This window comes from Hesperophylax consimilis, chromosome 20 (assembly GCF_061612785.1).
Source record: "Hesperophylax consimilis isolate HC1 chromosome 20, BYU_Hcon_1.0, whole genome shotgun sequence".
NCBI lineage: Eukaryota > Metazoa > Arthropoda > Insecta > Trichoptera > Limnephilidae > Hesperophylax > Hesperophylax consimilis.
In genome coordinates this window covers 13,411,436-13,433,497 of record NC_142855.1, presented here as the reverse complement: position 1 = coordinate 13,433,497, position 22,062 = coordinate 13,411,436, and the positions used below count along the sequence as shown (strand labels likewise).

General features: G+C 38.9%; 1 protein-coding gene across 2 annotated transcripts in view; it reads left to right on the top strand.

Annotated features, from left to right (window-relative positions):
- Nucleotides 1–22,062, top strand: part of LOC149414116 (serine protease snk-like) — a 623,520-nt gene that overhangs the window by 43,113 nt on the left and 558,345 nt on the right. The gene's annotated exons all lie outside the window — the stretch shown is intronic.

Below are 22,062 nucleotides of genomic sequence, written 5' to 3'. Positions count from 1 at the left end.
GGATATTTGAGGAAATTTTCAACACTGCGCTAAGTGAGTCAGTGCACAAGGCTCGTCGAATATTGAAATACCAATATCAAGTGCTCTAAATTAATGAAATTTTTGTTCTTCCCTTTATGCGTCTCTGAAATTAATAAGTTTTTAAATTCACGGCAATTTTACCTTCTATTGATAAAAAAACTAAAAAAGAAAATATTTTGATCTAAAGCGTCGGTGAGCTTTAAAAACTCCAATCCCATTTTCGGATCTACTTGTATTCTGTTTGCTCGGGTCACCAATGTATTGATTCGTCCTCTTTTCTGCTGTAGATGTTGATAGGATTCAGTGTGTAGATATCCATTGGATTGGGTTGCTTTTCTAATCACATTGTTCCCATGGCAAATCCATCACCTCTTCGTTTAGAAAAGGCAGGATTTTATCTTGGTTTTCCAGCTCCACTGTGAACTTACCAAAATTAAAGTTGAAAACCACATTAATTTCAATAAATATTGAAATACTTGCCGTAAAAGGATTAGCGCTTGCAATACGGAATCACTTCTGTAGTAAATAAAAACACACAGTTCGAAATCCGGTTGATTCGATTCAACAACAAGAATGCCCTCCCACCTTGATTATGAGTCTATGAGTATTAAGACCATTGGTAAGTTAGTCCCGCAGACCGGGAGATACAACAGTCCATGAAGAAGATATCCATCAGGAACATAGAAATTATTGCAATAATAAATGCATCTTGACACTCATATTAGCCACTGCAGAAAAAACTAAATTGTTTAAATACTGTGTCATCCTGTGCAGTAATGCTAGATCAGGTTTTCCGTTTTTCTGTTTTACTTATAAATATAGTTTTCACGCGTTAAGGATCTTGGCCATAAAAGATTCAGATTTTTCTTAAAACTAGTTAGGTTTTTTTGTTTTAGTTTCAATAACATCGAAGAATGTAACGTGATGCGGCAACATCGCATTCTTCCCGGAGGAGAGGTCTTGGTCCAATTCTTGGTGGAGATTTAAATTCTTAATTTCTGTGTATTTTTCTCTTTCACCGTTCTTTAAATCTCAGTAACATTGTGCATAACATAATAATTAGGTTTTCCAATGGGTTATTTTGAATCATACAATTAATATGTACTGCTCTTCCAATAAAAACATTTGCTTGTGAATGGAAGAGGAGTGTACATTTGTAAAAACATATCACTTTATTAACCCTTGGGCCCTTCTAAGACCCAAACAGTCTCAAATGCCGTGCGCGCATTATACTCTCCTAAGACCATATTTATCCCAGAACGACTGCACATTATTAATGCAAATATCTCTCTTCCTCTCATCTAAAAATTAATTATTTCTTTATATCAGAAAGAGAACGAAATAGTGCTTGTTATTGTCTTTGAAAAAATGGAAGCTTGTAGAAGGTTCGATCCGTGCAAATCAACAACGTCTCAAGGGTTAATATAATAGGGCGCAAGCATCATTTTGTGAAATAGTTTAACATTAAGTGAAAATTTATGTTAAAATTAAGAATTTTTTAGACAGTATGTATATTTATGGTTACATTATAATCATGATTAGAAAATAAAAAACAAAAATTTTATTATTTTATTTATTCAATTTTTTTTGTTAATTCAAATTTATTTCAATAATTAAAATCTCAATGAACGTTGAAATTTGATGAATTGTTCAAATTCTCCGAAACAACCCGTCCTAAGACTTAATTTTTTTTCAGATTATCGCATTAGTGGACACCGTTCAGATTGTCTGCTGCCCTCTGGTGACAGTGGTTGAAGGTATAGTACCCAGAACTTAATCATCATTCATTACAAATCCAGTAGGCGATGCGATGGCTCCTTGATTCCCTTGGCTCCCTCATCACCACAATACCATCATTGCAAAAAGCAGCCAGTCTTCTGAATTTTTGAAGACACATCTTACCGTAGACCCGAAAACATTAATTGGAATCTGGATTTCGGGTAGAATATTCATCGTCATGTTGTGTTGTATTGTTTAACCCTGGTGTATCTGTTTGTTTGAAGGGATGAATTGCACTATGAAGCACACGGGGACTTCGGAAGTGTGCAGACCATTCGCCAACTGCCAGACAGCAAAGGAGGCCGCCAGTAAAGGCATTTTCCAACAGGTACTGTTTCTTCCTTTATGTGTTTCTGACAATTACAACATATTTGACATTGCGCCCCTAACATGACCTTCCTTTGCTACAGAAATGTGACTTGGCTGAAGTTGAGTCGGAGTTGGTGTGCTGCGCGGAGGCTGCCTGTCCGCCGCTGCCGAAGGGACTTGTCACTCAGCTACCGATTGGTTCCAAGGCAGCAGACTGTGAGTTTTGTTAAACCTGACCAGAAATATTCTTAAACTTTGTGGCATATCTGAAAATCTGTAAGTTTAAAGTAGAGAATTATAAAAAAAATTCTTACAGTTTTGTCTTAAATACACCTAATACATAGTTTGAAATTTAACAATTAGTATTGTATTTTCTCAAATTTCAAACTATGCAATTGGATGATTTACGACAAAACTGTGACGTTTTTTTGTTTTTCAAATTTCTCTTCTTTAAAGTAATAGATTTTCAGACTGAGTAATAGAGTTACTCTAACTTTAAGTAGGGCACGTCAATTTATTATTTTGAGACCTCGTACTAAACCACACATCAGCAAAAATAATTGTATGATTTTCCTTTAGCGCAAGTATAAAACATAACATTCTTAATTTTTTTTAAATAATACGTTTTTAATTTACTTGACTGAAGTAATGACACAAGAGGCACTATATTAATATACACATCTGCAAAATTTTTTGTTTCCTCTACAGATTGTATCGAGTTGGCAGAACAAATTTTCCCGTGCCAAAAAACAAGGTTTGGTTGGACTCGGGGAAACCTGTGTCCTCTGCACACACCAGACTCCAACATAGTATATAACCAGACTCCCATGAGGACTGCCGCCGAGGCCCCGTACTATGTAAGTTTCAGACATTAGTTAGCTTTATTTATTATTAATTAATTTCTTGAAATAACTAACTAGCCATCACTGCGTTTCCTGGCAGGAGTAGGCAGAGAGAATAGACCGTTACAATAATGTAAATTTTTACATTATTTTATTTATATTATTTATATTATTATTTATATTTTTATTTATATTATTTATATTTTTATTTTACATTATTTAACGTTACAATAATGTAACGTTAAATAATGTAAATCTATATGTATATTTATATGGGACGTGTGGGATTGCACTAACCTCCCCACATCCTGGAATAAAATATTATAAAAAAAAAATACTCTGTCTCGCATACACTCCTTGCTTTATTCACATTCATAATTCATCTCACATACTCTTGCGTTATTCTGACTTTTGACCCGACCCGACTCAAGTAACTTCCAAGTCGTATGTTCTCCTTACACTACTTTCTTGGTTCATCCGCTCAACATGCCCAAACCGTCTAAGCGGCAAGATGCCGAGTTAATAAAGAAATAATATGAATTTCCCTTGATAGAAAAAAATGCTCCAGTAATATTATTTAACGTTCTGTAGGCATGAAAAAATTCTGCGTCTTTTCAAAATGCTACTTAACTTAATTAAATTGTTCTTGAATAAAAAATACAATTTTTAAGAAAAAATATGAATTTTGCTTTATTTTAAATAGTTTTAATCCTTTCCATCTTTTCTAAACACACTTCCCAAATAAACAAACTCATCCCCCTGCCCCGAGTATTCATCACTCACAACTATATTACATTGTCTATATTGTACTCTCTCTTTGAAATACCATGACCTTAGCGTTGGGCTGGCTGTGCACCAGGCAGCCGCCCTATAAAGCAGCAGCCAGTTGTAGCTAGTGGCAGCCAATATCACCAGTTCTACTGGCTGCCACGACAAGTGCGTGAGGACTGAGGACTGAGGCATCCACACACATGTACCCTAGTCACATTTGAGGCTGGTTGCGCAATCGCAATGTTTCGACTGACTTCCGCAGCCGACTATATTTGGCTTCCATAGAGCCCTAGGACGTTGCTTGAATACATTTGAATACAAATTGCAGATCATGTTGGCTGCCTAGTGCGTGGCCAGTATATACAAACTTCATTCATCTTAGACACGATAGTCCGTCGTTCTTGAAATAAGCAACATTCAAATCGACGCATACTTCCATACTATTTGCTTATTCATTGCAAAACATTTATTTATTTTGGTGATCAAAATCTTATCAAAGATTACTTTTGAAATGTAATTATTAACTAACTAATTATTTTTTGGAGAAAAACTAAATTTGTTAAACAAAATTGAAAGCCCATGAATAGAAAGGAACTAAATTTAGGCTATAGATCTGACTTTTCTCTGAAAACATCGGCGGGCGGGTAAAGTCCTTGGCTCTGGATTCAGTGGTCATGGGATCAAAATAAAAATTAAATTTATTAAAAAAGATTGCGTATTTTTGTAGTGTGTATTCAAAATATTTGTAATCAATTTGATTTATATTTTTCAATTAATATTATACACACATACTAACATGTAAAATACATCTATTAATTACGGTGATCTTTTTTGGGGTACTATGCCATGTTGCGCTACCTCCAACTCTATACAAAATTTCAGACAGCATTACAGTTTCCATCATCGGGGCAGATGTTATTACGAGGCTGAAGGTAGTGGAGTGGGGAACAGGTGGCCACTAAACATGGCTAAAGCCATTTCAAGCAAAGTTTCCATTCTGAAGGCCTTTCACCGGGGCAATACTGAGATGTTTCACTTGAAGTGATATAGCCCTACCAGCTCCGGCCAATCGAGGGCACCCGACTAGCAATCTGGAGGTCGCGGGTTCAAATCCCGATGTGTGCTAAAAATTAGGTCATGTTGTGTTATTTCACAATGTATTCATTTAAAATAGTTTAAAATATACAGATATAGTTTATTTGCGGCACATTACAGAGTGAAAGATACTCTCAGTATCGCCCTGGTGTAAGACCAACAATCATAATTGAAACGCTGCTTGAAATGGCTTAAGCCGCGTTTGGTGACGATTTCCTCATTTTTAACACGGTCATACGTGATTATATCTGGATAGGCAGGTACTTTTCTCTTCCGCATCTCGTTCCCCTTCCCACTACCTTAAACCTCACAACACACCGCAATTTGGGATGCCATAGTGTCACTGGTTCCAGATGGTTGGTTGGGATGCCATAGTGTCACTGGTTCCAGATGGTTGGTTGGGATGCCATAGTGTCACTAGTTCCAGATGGTTGGTTGGGATGCCATAGTGTCACTGGTTCCAGATGGTTGGTTGGGATGCCATAGTGTCACTGGTTCCAGATGGTTGGTTGGGATGCCATAGTGTCACTGGTTCCAGATGGTTGGTTGGGATGCCATAGTGTCACTGGTTCCAGATGGTTGGTTGGGATGCCATAGTGTCACTGGTTCCAGATGGTTGGCAGTACAAAATGAACAAAGCAAATGAAAAAAACGAAAATCAGCAAACATTTTGCGAGCAATTTAACCTTTCCCTTACTGAGCTAAAAAAAGTACACGCGTTCCGGTGCTGTGTAGTCAATACACATCTCAAAATAAGCGATTTAATATCGGAAAAATATGAATATTCATAGCTAATCGATTATGTTTATTATATTTTATATCAAAAGTGATAATAATTGTAATTTAATTGCTGAAAACATGAAAAAACCATCGGCAGATGCTAAAGAAACATGCGAGGGGTCCACATCTAACGACGGTTCGCGGGCGACTGGCTAGCGGCTGGCGGCTGGCACAAACACAGCTGTGCGGTCGTAGGTATTGATGGTCTAAATCAAAAACTACAACTGCAGAAGTGTGGATGTCTCATGTTCCCGCATAGCGAATTAAAGCGGGACATCAATAGCGTGTCATTTCCTCGCACACTCTTCGCGTATTAGTATCACACGGTTGATTGTATTGGTGTATTTTTTCCCGATTTTCAACAAAAAACTCTGATTTTTAATTGAATTTGAAAACCCTGTAATATATTATTTTTTAATTCAGTGCATAAATGTATAACGGAGGAATACCTAAAATCTGATCCCAGAATTTATTATATTTATAGAGTTATTAAAGTTATTAGAATCAATGTGCAGTAAATACACACCACAGATAAGGAAAGAATCAACACTTGCTTAGAGATTAATATGAAGATATGTGTTGTGTTCCCAGGGACGTATTGGATCAGGTCGGAGTGGAGAGATCTCCTGGCAGGGGTTTCCAGTGACCTTACTGAGTGACCGGTGGGTGGTGTGTGCTGCACGCGCCATTACAGACATTGGGTGAGTTTATTGTTTCTTCATTTTAAAATTCAACTCTTCCTTGTCATAATGAAAATTGCAACGATGAAAATAGAAAAAACAAATTGGTAAGATATTTGAACGATCTAACCTTAAAGATTTAAGCACATTTTAGACGATATTTCACAAACTCGTGGTATACACAGTGTCTGACAACTCGTGGTATAAGTGGCGAACTAGTGAATTTACCTCACATAATTGACTTTGCGTTGCGAAGTCCTGTTTTAACTCAACCGCTTTGCATTTCATCTGTCTGTACGTTCAGTTTTGGGTTCATCATGGTGGCCGTTTTAATTCGTGTTTGACTTTCTTATTTGCAATTTTTTTAATATTATTATTAACTTTGCTTGCTTATGTTTATAAAATAATAACACCAAAACAATAACCCTACACATTGTTATGTAAGTTCATACTCAATTTATTATGCTATGTAATTAAAATATTTTATAATGCTACTGAACAACAAAACCCATAACATGTATATGTAAAAGCCTTCTAGGCGTTAATAAAATAAAAATAAATAAAATAAAATTATGGCACCTACCTGCCTGAAGAATATTTCAAAATAGAAATGTCATTGAGATAGTGACGTATTTGTTTAATTCCTTATTTGAAAAAAGTTCCCATCAGGGCCTCTCTCCTCTTTGGGGATGCTGTGTGAGGCTTCTTTTTAAAAAAGGAAGGATGGGAAGTTCTGAGAAGGAAAAAGGTATAAGGGGTGGATTAGAATCTGGGGGTTAGTGAGTCTAGGAATGACAGATGTATGAATCCATCCCTCCCACTGCGGTGCGAGGCAATGTTCCGAGAGAGTCCTGCTGAAGAGGTCAAAAGGTCTCCACCAACCAGTCTCTCCCGATCCGGCCTGCCATGAACCGGAAACCCCTGCTAAGTCACCAAACGTAGCGAACCACTTGGGGTGACGTATGGCAGAGGTGTTGGTTATGTAATAAATAGTTCTTGGGGCGGCGGTACCCGTACCCGCCTCAGTTCGCCGCGTATACGACTTATTTTCCAATTCTAAGAGCTTCGTTAGTTCAACTCTGTTCGTTAATAAGCCAGTAATTTTGCATAACGAACGACATTATTAAAGAAGATGTGTATATTGACAGTTAAACGAAGCTTATCTGATGCTATGGAGGCCTAAAATATGTTTATCGGCCGTCCGATCATTTCTTATCAATTGTTGACCATATATGACATATGGCTTTATCGACTGACCGTGCTAGACCTCCAGTAACTTTAAGAGATACAGATTGTTTTAGGAGTGTTTCCGTTTCATTTTCGATAAACGTATTATAAGTAAGTACCGGTATTTCAATGGAAGATGCTGCAAATATTTGTACACGGTTGACATTTGTCACATGAGAACAGGTCGTTTCTAAGATTTATTTTTTAATTCTACAGCTTGGCTGTGAAATAATTTCGGGCCTCTGTGTTTGTTCCCTCCTACGATATGGGTTTCTTCAAGACCTTCTTCAAGTATTACACAGCATCCCCAAAGATGGCATAGGCCTTAAGTGAAATTATTTTTCCGTGGCCTAGTTTAGTAATGTTGTTGTCGTTTTTCTTTAAATATTTCTGTTATTGAATTATTAAAATATATCGTTTTTGTCAATCTTTAGCCACTAGCCAACCACTCTAGTTAGCTAAATGAAAAGTCACGGACCGCCACTGGTAAACACTCATATAACTGTAATATTAATTGAAATAATGTAAACCTGACTGCTTTGTGCTTACCGCTAAACCTAATTTAAAATACCATGGTATAATATGAAGTGGAAATTACAAACAATAGAAAGGATAAAAAAATCAGTGTATATTTTTTATTAGAATAAGCCCGTCGTCCTACGGGTCAGTAAGCAAACGGCAGAGAGTCTTATAGCACTCGGTTTATGTAGATTCCTTACCGACCTGTAGGACAACGGGCCAAGAAACATATTTAATTTTAGAGTAGAACCATTTATTTCTCCCTGATTAAATCTCTGAAATCTCAAAAAATTTTAATAAAAAATTATTACTAATTTGCCGTACCCCACTATCAGACTATTTAATTTTCCGTATGATTACCCCACTATCAGACTATTTCAAAACTTTAAAGTCCCTTCACTGCAAATCTATCTATATTATATAAAAACGTAAATGTTCTTTTGTTAAAAATTCTTTGTAATTTTGACACAACGTTGCATTCAAATACGCGTGTGTTAAACCTATAGTATATAGATGTCACCTGTGACAGGTAAAAGATGTTTCTTTTTAAACAGCGCCATCTATTGGACGTAAAAGCAACACGCGCTATTGTTTCTGTATTAGCACAGACAGACTGAACCACAGCAATGTTATTTATAAAAAATAGCCCTTTTCCAAATTCACTCGTTTCGATAATGAAAACATAAAACCATTTTCAAACAGAAATAAACTAAATATTCTTGACTGACTAACTATCCCGCGCTATAACACAACCACAGACCAACCATTTTGTGGTTGTGTTATAGCGCGGGATAGTTAGTTAAATATGCTTGACTAACTAACTATCCCGCGCTATAACACAACCACAGACCAACCATTTTGTGGTTGTGTTATAGCGCGGGATAGTTAGTTAAATATGCTTGACTAACTAACTATCCCGCGCTATAACACAACCACAGACCAACCATTTTGTGGTTGTGTTATAGCGCGGGATAGTTAGTTAAATATGCTTGACTAACTAACTATCCCGCGCTATAACACAACCACAGACCAACCATTTTGTGGTTGTGTTATAGCGCGGGATAGTTAGTTAAATATGCTTGACTAACTAACTATCCCGCGCTATAACACAACCACAGACCAACCATTTTGTGGTTGTGTTATAGCGCGGGATAGTTAGTTAAATATGCTTGACTAACTAACTATCCCGCGCTATAACACAACCACAGACCAACCATTTTGTGGTTGTGTTATAGCGCGGGATAGTTAGTTAAATATGCTTGACTAACTAACTATCCCGCGCTATAACACAACCACAGACCAACCATTTTGTGGTTGTGTTATAGCGCGGGATAGTTAGTTAAATATGCTTGACTAACTAACTATCCCGCGCTATAACACAACCACAGACCAACCATTTTGTGGTTGTGTTATAGCGCGGGATAGTTAGTTAAATATGCTTGACTAACTAACTATCCCGCGCTATAACACAACCACAGACCAACCATTTTGTGGTTGTGTTATAGCGCGGGATAGTTAGTTAAATATGCTTGACTAACTAACTATCCCGCGCTATAACACAACCACAGACCAACCATTTTGTGGTTGTGTTATAGCGCGGGATAGTTAGTTAAATATGCTTGACTAACTAACTATCCCGCGCTATAACACAACCACAGACCAACCATTTTGTGGTTGTGTTATAGCGCGGGATAGTTAGTTAAATATGCTTGACTAACTAACTATCCCGCGCTATAACACAACCACAGACCAACCATTTTGTGGTTGTGTTATAGCGCGGGATAGTTAGTTAAATATGCTTGACTAACTAACTATCCCGCGCTATAACACAACCACAGACCAACCATTTTGTGGTTGTGTTATAGCGCGGGATAGTTAGTTAAATATGCTTGACTAACTAACTATCCCGCGCTATAACACAACCACAGACCAACCATTTTGTGGTTGTGTTATAGCGCGGGATAGTTAGTTAAATATGCTTGACTAACTAACTATCCCGCGCTATAACACAACCACAGACCAACCATTTTGTGGTTGTGTTATAGCGCGGGATAGTTAGTTAAATATGCTTGACTAACTAACTATCCCGCGCTATAACACAACCACAGACCAACCATTTTATGGTTGTGTTATAGCGCGGGATAGTTAGTTAAATATGCTTGACTAACTAACTATCCCGCGCTATAACACAACCACAGACCAACCATTTTGTGGTTGTGTTATAGCGCGGGATAGTTAGTTAAATATGCTTGACTAACTAACTATCCCGCGCTATAACACAACCACAGACCAACCATTTTGTGGTTGTGTTATAGCGCGGGATAGTTAGTTAAATATGCTTGACTAACTAACTATCCCGCGCTATAACACAACCACAGACCAACCATTTTGTGGTTGTGTTATAGCGCGGGATAGTTAGTTAAATATGCTTGACTAACTAACTATCCCGCGCTATAACACAACCACAGACCAACCATTTTGTGGTTGTGTTATAGCGCGGGATAGTTAGTTAAATATGCTTGACTAACTAACTATCCCGCGCTATAACACAACCACAGACCAACCATTTTGTGGTTGTGTTATAGCGCGGGATAGTTAGTTAAATATGCTTGACTAACTAACTATCCCGCGCTATAACACAACCACAGACCAACCATTTTGTGGTTGTGTTATAGCGCGGGATAGTTAGTTAAATATGCTTGACTAACTAACTATCCCGCGCTATAACACAACCACAGACCAACCATTTTGTGGTTGTGTTATAGCGCGGGATAGTTAGTTAAATATGCTTGACTAACTAACTATCCCGCGCTATAACACAACCACAGACCAACCATTTTGTGGTTGTGTTATAGCGCGGGATAGTTAGTTAAATATGCTTGACTAACTAACTATCCCGCGCTATAACACAACCACAGACCAACCATTTTGTGGTTGTGTTATAGCGCGGGATAGTTAGTTAAATATGCTTGACTAACTAACTATCCCGCGCTATAACACAACCACAGACCAACCATTTTGTGGTTGTGTTATAGCGCGGGATAGTTAGTTAAATATGCTTGACTAACTAACTATCCCGCGCTATAACACAACCACAGACCAACCATTTTGTGGTTGTGTTATAGCGCGGGATAGTTAGTTAAATATGCTTGACTAACTAACTATCCCGCGCTATAACACAACCACAGACCAACCATTTTGTGGTTGTGTTATAGCGCGGGATAGTTAGTTAAATATGCTTGACTAACTAACTATCCCGCGCTATAACACAACCACAGACCAACCATTTTGTGGTTGTGTTATAGCGCGGGATAGTTAGTTAAATATGCTTGACTAACTAACTATCCCGCGCTATAACACAACCACAGACCAACCATTTTGTGGTTGTGTTATAGCGCGGGATAGTTAGTTAAATATGCTTGACTAACTAACTATCCCGCGCTATAACACAACCACAGACCAACCATTTTGTGGTTGTGTTATAGCGCGGGATAGTTAGTTAAATATGCTTGACTAACTAACTATCCCGCGCTATAACACAACCACAGACCAACCATTTTGTGGTTGTGTTATAGCGCGGGATAGTTAGTTAAATATGCTTGACTAACTAACTATCCCGCGCTATAACACAACCACAGACCAACCATTTTGTGGTTGTGTTATAGCGCGGGATAGTTAGTTAAATATGCTTGACTAACTAACTATCCCGCGCTATAACACAACCACAGACCAACCATTTTGTGGTTGTGTTATAGCGCGGGATAGTTAGTTAAATATGCTTGACTAACTAACTATCCCGCGCTATAACACAACCACAGACCAACCATTTTGTGGTTGTGTTATAGCGCGGGATAGTTAGTTAAATATGCTTGACTAACTAACTATCCCGCGCTATAACACAACCACAGACCAACCATTTTGTGGTTGTGTTATAGCGCGGGATAGTTAGTTAAATATGCTTGACTAACTAACTATCCCGCGCTATAACACAACCACAGACCAACCATTTTGTGGTTGTGTTATAGCGCGGGATAGTTAGTTAAATATGCTTGACTAACTAACTATCCCGCGCTATAACACAACCACAGACCAACCATTTTGTGGTTGTGTTATAGCGCGGGATAGTTAGTTAAATATGCTTGACTAACTAACTATCCCGCGCTATAACACAACCACAGACCAACCATTTTGTGGTTGTGTTATAGCGCGGGATAGTTAGTTAAATATGCTTGACTAACTAACTATCCCGCGCTATAACACAACCACAGACCAACCATTTTGTGGTTGTGTTATAGCGCGGGATAGTTAGTTAAATATGCTTGACTAACTAACTATCCCGCGCTATAACACAACCACAGACCAACCATTTTGTGGTTGTGTTATAGCGCGGGATAGTTAGTTAAATATGCTTGACTAACTAACTATCCCGCGCTATAACACAACCACAGACCAACCATTTTGTGGTTGTGTTATAGCGCGGGATAGTTAGTTAAATATGCTTGACTAACTAACTATCCCGCGCTATAACACAACCACAGACCAACCATTTTGTGGTTGTGTTATAGCGCGGGATAGTTAGTTAAATATGCTTGACTAACTAACTATCCCGCGCTATAACACAACCACAGACCAACCATTTTGTGGTTGTGTTATAGCGCGGGATAGTTAGTTAAATATGCTTGACTAACTAACTATCCCGCGCTATAACACAACCACAGACCAACCATTTTGTGGTTGTGTTATAGCGCGGGATAGTTAGTTAAATATGCTTGACTAACTAACTATCCCGCGCTATAACACAACCACAGACCAACCATTTTGTGGTTGTGTTATAGCGCGGGATAGTTAGTTAAATATGCTTGACTAACTAACTATCCCGCGCTATAACACAACCACAGACCAACCATTTTGTGGTTGTGTTATAGCGCGGGATAGTTAGTTAAATATGCTTGACTAACTAACTATCCCGCGCTATAACACAACCACAGACCAACCATTTTGTGGTTGTGTTATAGCGCGGGATAGTTAGTTAAATATGCTTGACTAACTAACTATCCCGCGCTATAACACAACCACAGACCAACCATTTTGTGGTTGTGTTATAGCGCGGGATAGTTAGTTAAATATGCTTGACTAACTAACTATCCCGCGCTATAACACAACCACAGACCAACCATTTTGTGGTTGTGTTATAGCGCGGGATAGTTAGTTAAATATGCTTGACTAACTAACTATCCCGCGCTATAACACAACCACAGACCAACCATTTTGTGGTTGTGTTATAGCGCGGGATAGTTAGTTAAATATGCTTGACTAACTAACTATCCCGCGCTATAACACAACCACAGACCAACCATTTTGTGGTTGTGTTATAGCGCGGGATAGTTAGTTAAATATGCTTGACTAACTAACTATCCCGCGCTATAACACAACCACAGACCAACCATTTTGTGGTTGTGTTATAGCGCGGGATAGTTAGTTAAATATGCTTGACTAACTAACTATCCCGCGCTATAACACAACCACAGACCAACCATTTTGTGGTTGTGTTATAGCGCGGGATAGTTAGTTAAATATGCTTGACTAACTAACTATCCCGCGCTATAACACAACCACAGACCAACCATTTTGTGGTTGTGTTATAGCGCGGGATAGTTAGTTAAATATGCTTGACTAACTAACTATCCCGCGCTATAACACAACCACAGACCAACCATTTTGTGGTTGTGTTATAGCGCGGGATAGTTAGTTAAATATGCTTGACTAACTAACTATCCCGCGCTATAACACAACCACAGACCAACCATTTTGTGGTTGTGTTATAGCGCGGGATAGTTAGTTAAATATGCTTGACTAACTAACTATCCCGCGCTATAACACAACCACAGACCAACCATTTTATGGTTGTGTTATAGCGCGGGATAGTTAGTTAAATATGCTTGACTAACTAACTATCCCGCGCTATAACACAACCACAGACCAACCATTTTATGGTTGTGTTATAGCGCGGGATAGTTAGTTAAATATGCTTGACTAACTAACTATCCCGCGCTATAACACAACCACAGACCAACCATTTTATGGTTGTGTTATAGCGCGGGATAGTTAGTTAAATATGCTTGACTAACTAACTATCCCGCGCTATAACACAACCACAGACCAACCATTTTATGGTTGTGTTATAGCGCGGGATAGTTAGTTAAATATGCTTGACTAACTAACTATCCCGCGCTATAACACAACCACAGACCAACCATTTTATGGTTGTGTTATAGCGCGGGATAGTTAGTTAAATATGCTTGACTAACTAACTATCCCGCGCTATAACACAACCACAGACCAACCATTTTATGAAAAATATTTCCCGGGTTTCACATAGAATTTTTTGAAATCTTATGTAGACTGTAGCCTTCCCTTGTTTTGAAAGTAAAGTGTGCAAAATTTCATCAATCTCAGAACAAAACTGTAGATTTAAATAAAATCAAATTTTCGCCACCCACCTGGTTTCCTCCCCGCGGCCGCCCGAGATCGCCAGGTGATCACTCCTTCTTATTATTCTGTTTATATTATATGTCTGACCATAGTAGAAAAGGAGATGAGGACTTTTGTTTCATGAGGATTTGTCTTTTGGTGACAGATATAGCACCACATGACCCAACTGGTTTTAAGCCACGCATTTCGTATTTCTACCAATTTATAACACATTTCTCTTGAACACTTATAAAAAATTTATGTTGTTTATGAAGATAATATTTATACATTTGAGTAGAAACGTTAATTTTACGAAATTCCATAGAACGAAAAAAATCTCAAGTGTTCTCCGAAAATGATTACAAACACATTTTGTTTTGTTATTTAACATTTCGTAGGTATTAAAAAATTCACAGTGTATCTTTAAATGCAACTTAGGCATTTGTAGAAGGATTTTTTACCAAACGAGTCGTGTTTCATTATATATTTTAACAATTTTCGCAAATTTATTGTCTTATTTTTATAATATTAGCGCGTTCACTCTAACATTTGTACATATTTACATATCTGACTGAACACTTACTACGGAGCCTTAAGAACTCTCTCGAACTGTTCGGAGAGTAAAGTTAGCGAGATGAGTCAGTAGTTGAACAGAATCAATTCAGATATCCACATATATATTTAGTATTTAAGAAGTTGCTTTTAAACAGCAATCTTTGTTGCCGCTAGTCCGAGGCAGTAATTTTATTTTCCCCTCCATGTTTACAAATTATACACCATAGTGTATAGCTTCACTAAATTCTGCTTTATAATATGTATGTACCGAATTATATTAATGTAATTTATTTTAAGACGTTTTGAAATTAACGATTTTGTAATGTTTTTAAAAGAATAAAAAATTGAATTGAATTGAATCAGCGGTTTTCCTTTGAAATATAAAACCATAACAAATATATTATGGTGGTGAATCTCAGATGACGTAGTGATTGTATTAGACAATTAGACCTACTTAAGATGCACATGGCAATGTTAATATAACCTGCACTTCTTTTGTTTCAGCTCAGAGAAGGTCAACTTCGTCGGATTGGGGGGGAACTTTACACCTCAGTACAACCCTGACGATACAATGTGATAAAAATACACTCCCACCCACTATACAATAGGACTTACTCTTTAGCGTATAACAACATCGCCCTTCTGCAGCTTGACAGACAGTAAGCTTTTCATAATTATACAAAACATTGGAATAATTTTAGTAAAAATAAAAAATATCTATTCATGGGGGCGACCGGACTTTGATTTATAGACCATTTGCTTTTCCGGCGTTTACTCTAGCAACTGAGCTATCTCCAGAACCTTCAGACCTGCCGTATTTCTGCATTCCATTTTATAAACATTTAAGTGTTTAAGTATTATTTTATCAACATTACAAATCTGACGGCCACCGTGGTCGAGTGGTAAGACTCTCGACTAGCAATCTGGAGGTCGCAGGTTCAAATAGTAAATCTTATTTTAGTATTTTTGCGGCACTTTCCAGAGTAGAAGATACTCTTAGTATCGCTCTGGTGTTCACCATTCATTGCTTGAGATGGCTTTAGCCGTATTTGGTGACCAGATCTGAATAGCCAAGTACTTTCCCACCTTCCTCTTCCCCATCTCATTTCCCTCCCTACTGTCTTCAGCCCCACAACATACATCAACTATTGGAGATACGATGGTCTCACTGGCTTGGGAGCAGTTGGGACTCTTGTGCGATATTCACATTTTATTTCATTTTTCATCAGGTTGGTCTCATCTGCTAAAATGGTGCACAATTAGGTTGTCATTAGGTAATTTACTTGCTTTTAGTTTGTCATTAAAATAATAGTGGTGATACAAAAGACAATGGCATCTCCACACTGACCTACAAACGAGGGTTAGTTCAAGCAACGCCGGTTCCTTATAACTTATTAGCAGGAATAGTTCCACCTGTATAGTGCCACCTCAGTGTAGGTCGACCAACAAACACTCCTATGTCCTGTCCTATCTTCCATTCTTGCTACATGCCCTGCTAGCGGAACAGGCCCACTGTTGCTTCACATGGTCTGATGCTCTGTAGGGAACTCGCGCGCATACAAGGGTTAGTTCAAGCAACGCCGGTTCCTTATAACTTATTAGCAGGAATAGTTCCACCTGTATAGTGCCACCTCAGTGTAGGTCGACCAACAAACACTCCTATGTCCTGTCCTATCTTCCATTCTTGCTACATGCCCTGCTAGCGGAACAGGCCCACTGTTGCTTCACATGGTCTGATGCTCTGTAGGGAACTCGCGCGCATACAAGGGTTAGTTCAAGCAACGCCGGTTTCTTATAACTTATTAGCAGGAATAGTTCCACCTGTATAGTGCCACCTCAGTGTAGGTCGACCAACAAACACTCCTATGTCCTGTCCTATCTTCCATTCTTGCTACATGCCCTGCTAGCGGAACAGGCCCACTGTTGCTTCACATGGTCTGATGCTCTGTAGGGAACTCGCGCGCATACAAGGGTTAGTTCAAGCAACGCCGGTTCCTTATAACTTATTAGCAGGAATAGTTCCACCTGTATAGTGCCACCTCAGTGTAGGTCGACCAACAAACACTCCTATGTCCTGTCCTATCTTCCATTCTTGCTACATGCCCTGCTAGCGGAACAGGCCCACTGTTGCTTCACATGGTCTGATGCTCTGTAGGGAACTCGCGCGCATACAAGGGTTAGTTCAAGCAACGCCGGTTTCTTATAACTTATTAGCAGGAATAGTTCCACCTGTATAGTGCCACCTCAGTGTAGGTCGACCAACAAACACTCCTATGTCCTGTCCTATCTTCCATTCTTGCTACATGCCCTGCTAGCGGAACAGGCCCACTGTTGCTTCACATGGTCTGATGCTCTGTAGGGAACTCGCGCGCATACAAGGGTTAGTTCAAGCAACGCCGGTTTCTTATAACTTATTAGCAGGAATAGTTCCACCTGTATAGTGCCACCTCAGTGTAGGTCGACCAACAAACACTCCTATGTCCTGTCCTATCTTCCATTCTTGCTACATGCCCTGCTAGCGGAACAGGCCCACTGTTGCTTCACATGGTCTGATGCTCTGTAGGGAACTCGCGCGCATACAAGGGTTAGTTCAAGCAACGCCGGTTCCTTATAACTTATTAGCAGGAATAGTTCCACCTGTATAGTGCCACCTCAGTGTAGGTCGACCAACAAACACTCCTATGTCCTGTCCTATCTTCCATTCTTGCTACATGCCCTGCTAGCGGAACAGGCCCACTGTTGCTTCACATGGTCTGATGCTCTGTAGGGAACTCGCGCGCATACAAGGGTTAGTTCAAGCAACGCCGGTTTCTTATAACTTATTAGCAGGAATAGTTCCACCTGTATAGTGCCACCTCAGTGTAGGTCGACCAACAAACACTCCTATGTCCTGTCCTATCTTCCATTCTTGCTACATGCCCTGCTAGCGGAACAGGCCCACTGTTGCTTCACATGGTCTGATGCTCTGTAGGGAACTCGCGCGCATACAAGGGTTAGTTCAAGCAACGCCGGTTCCTTATAACTTATTAGCAGGAATAGTTCCACCTGTATAGTGCCACCTCAGTGTAGGTCGACCAACAAACACTCCTATGTCCTGTCCTATCTTCCATTCTTGCTACATGCCCTGCTAGCGGAACAGGCCCACTGTTGCTTCACATGGTCTGATGCTCTGTAGGGAACTCGCGCGCATACAAGGGTTAGTTCAAGCAACGCCGGTTCCTTATAACTTATTAGCAGGAATAGTTCCACCTGTATAGTGCCACCTCAGTGTAGGTCGACCAACAAACACTCCTATGTCCTGTCCTATCTTCCATTCTTGCTACATGCCCTGCTAGCGGAACAGGCCCACTGTTGCTTCACATGGTCTGATGCTCTGTAGGGAACTCGCGCGCATACAAGGGTGGACTACAGCAAACTGTGCGCCACACTAAACACTTTAATATAGAAAGATACCTAGCGCAGACCCGAAAAACATTACAGATAGTCTGAATTGTCGAAAAATCAGTTGCAATTTCGAAAATAATGACACTTAAAGTCAAAACCAAAATTCTGGATATGATTTGAGAATTTCACGGCAAAAATTATTGTAGCGATTTATTTTTGGGGTATTATGCCATGTTGCGCTACCTCCTTCTTTATACAACGTTTCGGACAGCATTATAGTGTTCATCGTCAGGACAGATGTGTACTGGAATATGAAATTACATGTTTATTTGTAATTACTGTTGTTCAGGATCTCAACTTCACTCTCCTGACAGAGCAATCCGGCGTGGTACCACCAGATTCCAAAGGGAAGTGTGACTGGAGTAACTCTTCAATAATAACTTCAGCTCTTGAATATTGGTCTTTATTTAAACAATAAAAAATACCCGTAGGGCAGCTCATGTACGGTGAGCCCAATATTGCTATCTCTCTCCGCGGTTTTATAAACCACATATAAGTGAAAACCTGGCAGCTCTGCCGTTTTGCCAAAAACGACCCGCCCAAGACGTATGGTAACAAGAGAAGAAGGATTAAAAATCCGTGGCTATACGAAATTGCCCCGGCAATCGCTAACACAAAATAAATGTTGCCACACCCATTAGGATGACAAGCACCAATATTAAGATTTCAGTACCTGAAATCTTAACAACTGTAATGCTGTCCAAAGTGGGCTAAAGAAGGAGGTAGCGCAATAAGGCATAACACCCTAAAAATAAATCACCATCAAAGTTCTGGAGTTCATTGAACCAGAGCTACGGACAGAGTCACAACTGACATTAGAACCTATTTGTAATTATTATTACAATGTTACAAACTATTCAAAAGTAAAGTCACGAAATAAATTATTGCCATTATTTCCTATGTCAAATAACAGGTGACAGGGTCTCACGAGTGTCATGCGTCATGCGGAAATATCGGCATACCGCACCTAAAGGGTTAATGAATATTATTGCATCGCACCACCACTTACAGTTTTAAAAAAAAAAATTATATCCATTTCAGGGTAACATTTACAAGCAGTATAATCCCAGTCTGTCTCCACACCGGCACAACTCTTCCTGACAGTGGCTTCATCTTCACTGCGTGGGATGGCACATCCAATCCTGACTACAAGGTTAGAACACATTTCTCTGCCTTCAGAATGAACAATGACTGATGATGTGATAATGATAAGATTGACAGCTGTGGCTGGTACTAAATGTATATTTATTTAAATAGATATCTGACCATCACGCCGTCTCCCCGCAGGGGTAGGCAGAGAGGAGGGACCGCCACACAACTCTGTTTTAACACACACTCCTTGCTTCATGCACATTCATACATAGGTTCTGTTAATCTGATTCTTGAGATGACTCAGGTACTTGCCATGTCTACCTTGGGAGTCCCAAACCTCTTCTACCATCCACTTGCGCGTCTTATATTCTCCTATTTCTACCACTCTGAAGAGGAGCAAATATACTAAATAATATTTAATTTTATTCACATAAAATGTTAATTAAAGCACACACTTAGAAGTATCTGGTTCAAATCCTAGTGGTAAATTTCACAATAAATTTATTAAAAGTAAAGTACATATATATTTGTGGCACGTTCCAGAGTCGAAGATACTCTCAGTATCGCCCTGGTGAAAGATCTCATTCGGATCGAATGTATCTTGAAATGGCTTTAGTCGTGTTTGGTGACCAAATCTAATTAGTCAGGTACTTCCCCACCTTCCTCTTTCCCATCTCCTTCCCCTCCCCTTTTACACAATTGAGGATCTCATAGTCCCACTGGTTCTAGACGGTTGGGAGCAGTTGTAACACTTGTGCAGTATTTACATTAAAAAACACATTTCTTCAAAACCTCACTTCACATTGTAATACTATACGGATTGTTCTCATTGGATAAAACAATTAGTTGGTACGTTTTTCAACATTTCAGAGGACAATGCAGAGAGTATCTCAGGAGGAGTGCTCTAGAACATTCCCCGCTGGCAGCCCTCATCACCCTGCCGGCGCAAAACATGACCTGGAGATTTGCAGCCGCCCAGTCAACACAACTGGAGGATGTTGGGTATGTAACGCTGGGATGTATTGTAAACTAAGCTCATTATAATACTGATGTACTTATTATTTAATATTAGGATAATAAAACATTGATATAACAAGAATTTTATAAATAACAAAGAGTAGTCCCGCTGCCTGCCCCATGACAGCTTGTCTACAGGTCTACCATTTTTCTTTAATTTAATAAACATAACACATAATCATTTTACATATAAAAATTAGTTTTAACTTCACAATAATGTTTAAATTATGTAATGCAAGATTCAATCACTTAGGACGGGTTGTTTCATAGAATTTGAACAATTCATCAAATTTCAAAGCTGATTTTCAAGTTCTGTGAAGGTTCTATCCAAGTTCTGTTCTCAGTTATGTGAAGCCTCTGGCCAGTTATTATAGAATAATAGAACTTGAATAGAACCTACACAGAACTTGAAAATCATTTTTGAAATTTGATGAATTGTTAAAATTCCGCGAAACAACCCACCCTTATTCTTCTTCTGATTACTCACTTCTATCAGAATGTATCTAATATTAAAGAGAAACTACTTCCTTTATCATGTTCCCACTATTAATTAATTCCTCCCGTGGATTATTATTTGGGTAACTTTTTTCACATTATCAAAAATTGAAACACTTTGGTGAGTCCATATTTATAAATTTCTGAATTCCTCCAAGTATCTGTTTGGTAAATTTTGAATCTCGAATTGAAATAAAACAATTGCTGAGTTCATTTTGAAATGGTCCAAGTCAATCACAATGACATCCATAGTGTAAAAATGGCGAGATGAACACTTTTAAAGCACTTCCCGGTAAGATACCGGTAAAACAGGTATAGGGCGCTAGTCCATATAAAACTACACATCCACACTTAGTTAGCAGGAGCTCACATCAGAAACACCTAGCGACATTCTAGTTCCATGCAGGTCTGTAAAAGACAAGATACATATATAGTATACATCCTCGGTTAGTCTCCAAGGAGTCTAGTCCATCTACAGGAAACACTGGTGTTCTGTTCCTGCTGTTTCCCTCTAGTTCCTGGTGCTGGTGCCAAGGGCTGTCCTGACAGGTGTTCTGGCCAGCGAAGCCGTCCCAGGTTTAAGCATATAGCTCTTCATACAGCAGGTTTAGTTCAAGGAAGGAAGATAGCTGACATTCATTATTGGCGTGCGTCATAGAATAAACAAGTATGACCATTCTTTGCTTCATTCTTGTATGCACAACTGTGTTTCATTACCATTATGGAATTCAAATGGGTTGAGACAGAGCGCGTACTGAATGGGCTAGAACCAAAATAAACCAAGTCAGTGGTGTTAGTTGGTCAGTTCTATTTAAATCTGCATGGAAGGAATTTCTAGTAGGTACTTATTATCTATTCAGTGGCTTGCTTAAATTAGTTCAAAATTAATTGTTATTTTTATTTCACAGATAATTTTAGTGAATTTATTTATCTTTATTACATTTCCAGCACGTTCCGGAATTGTA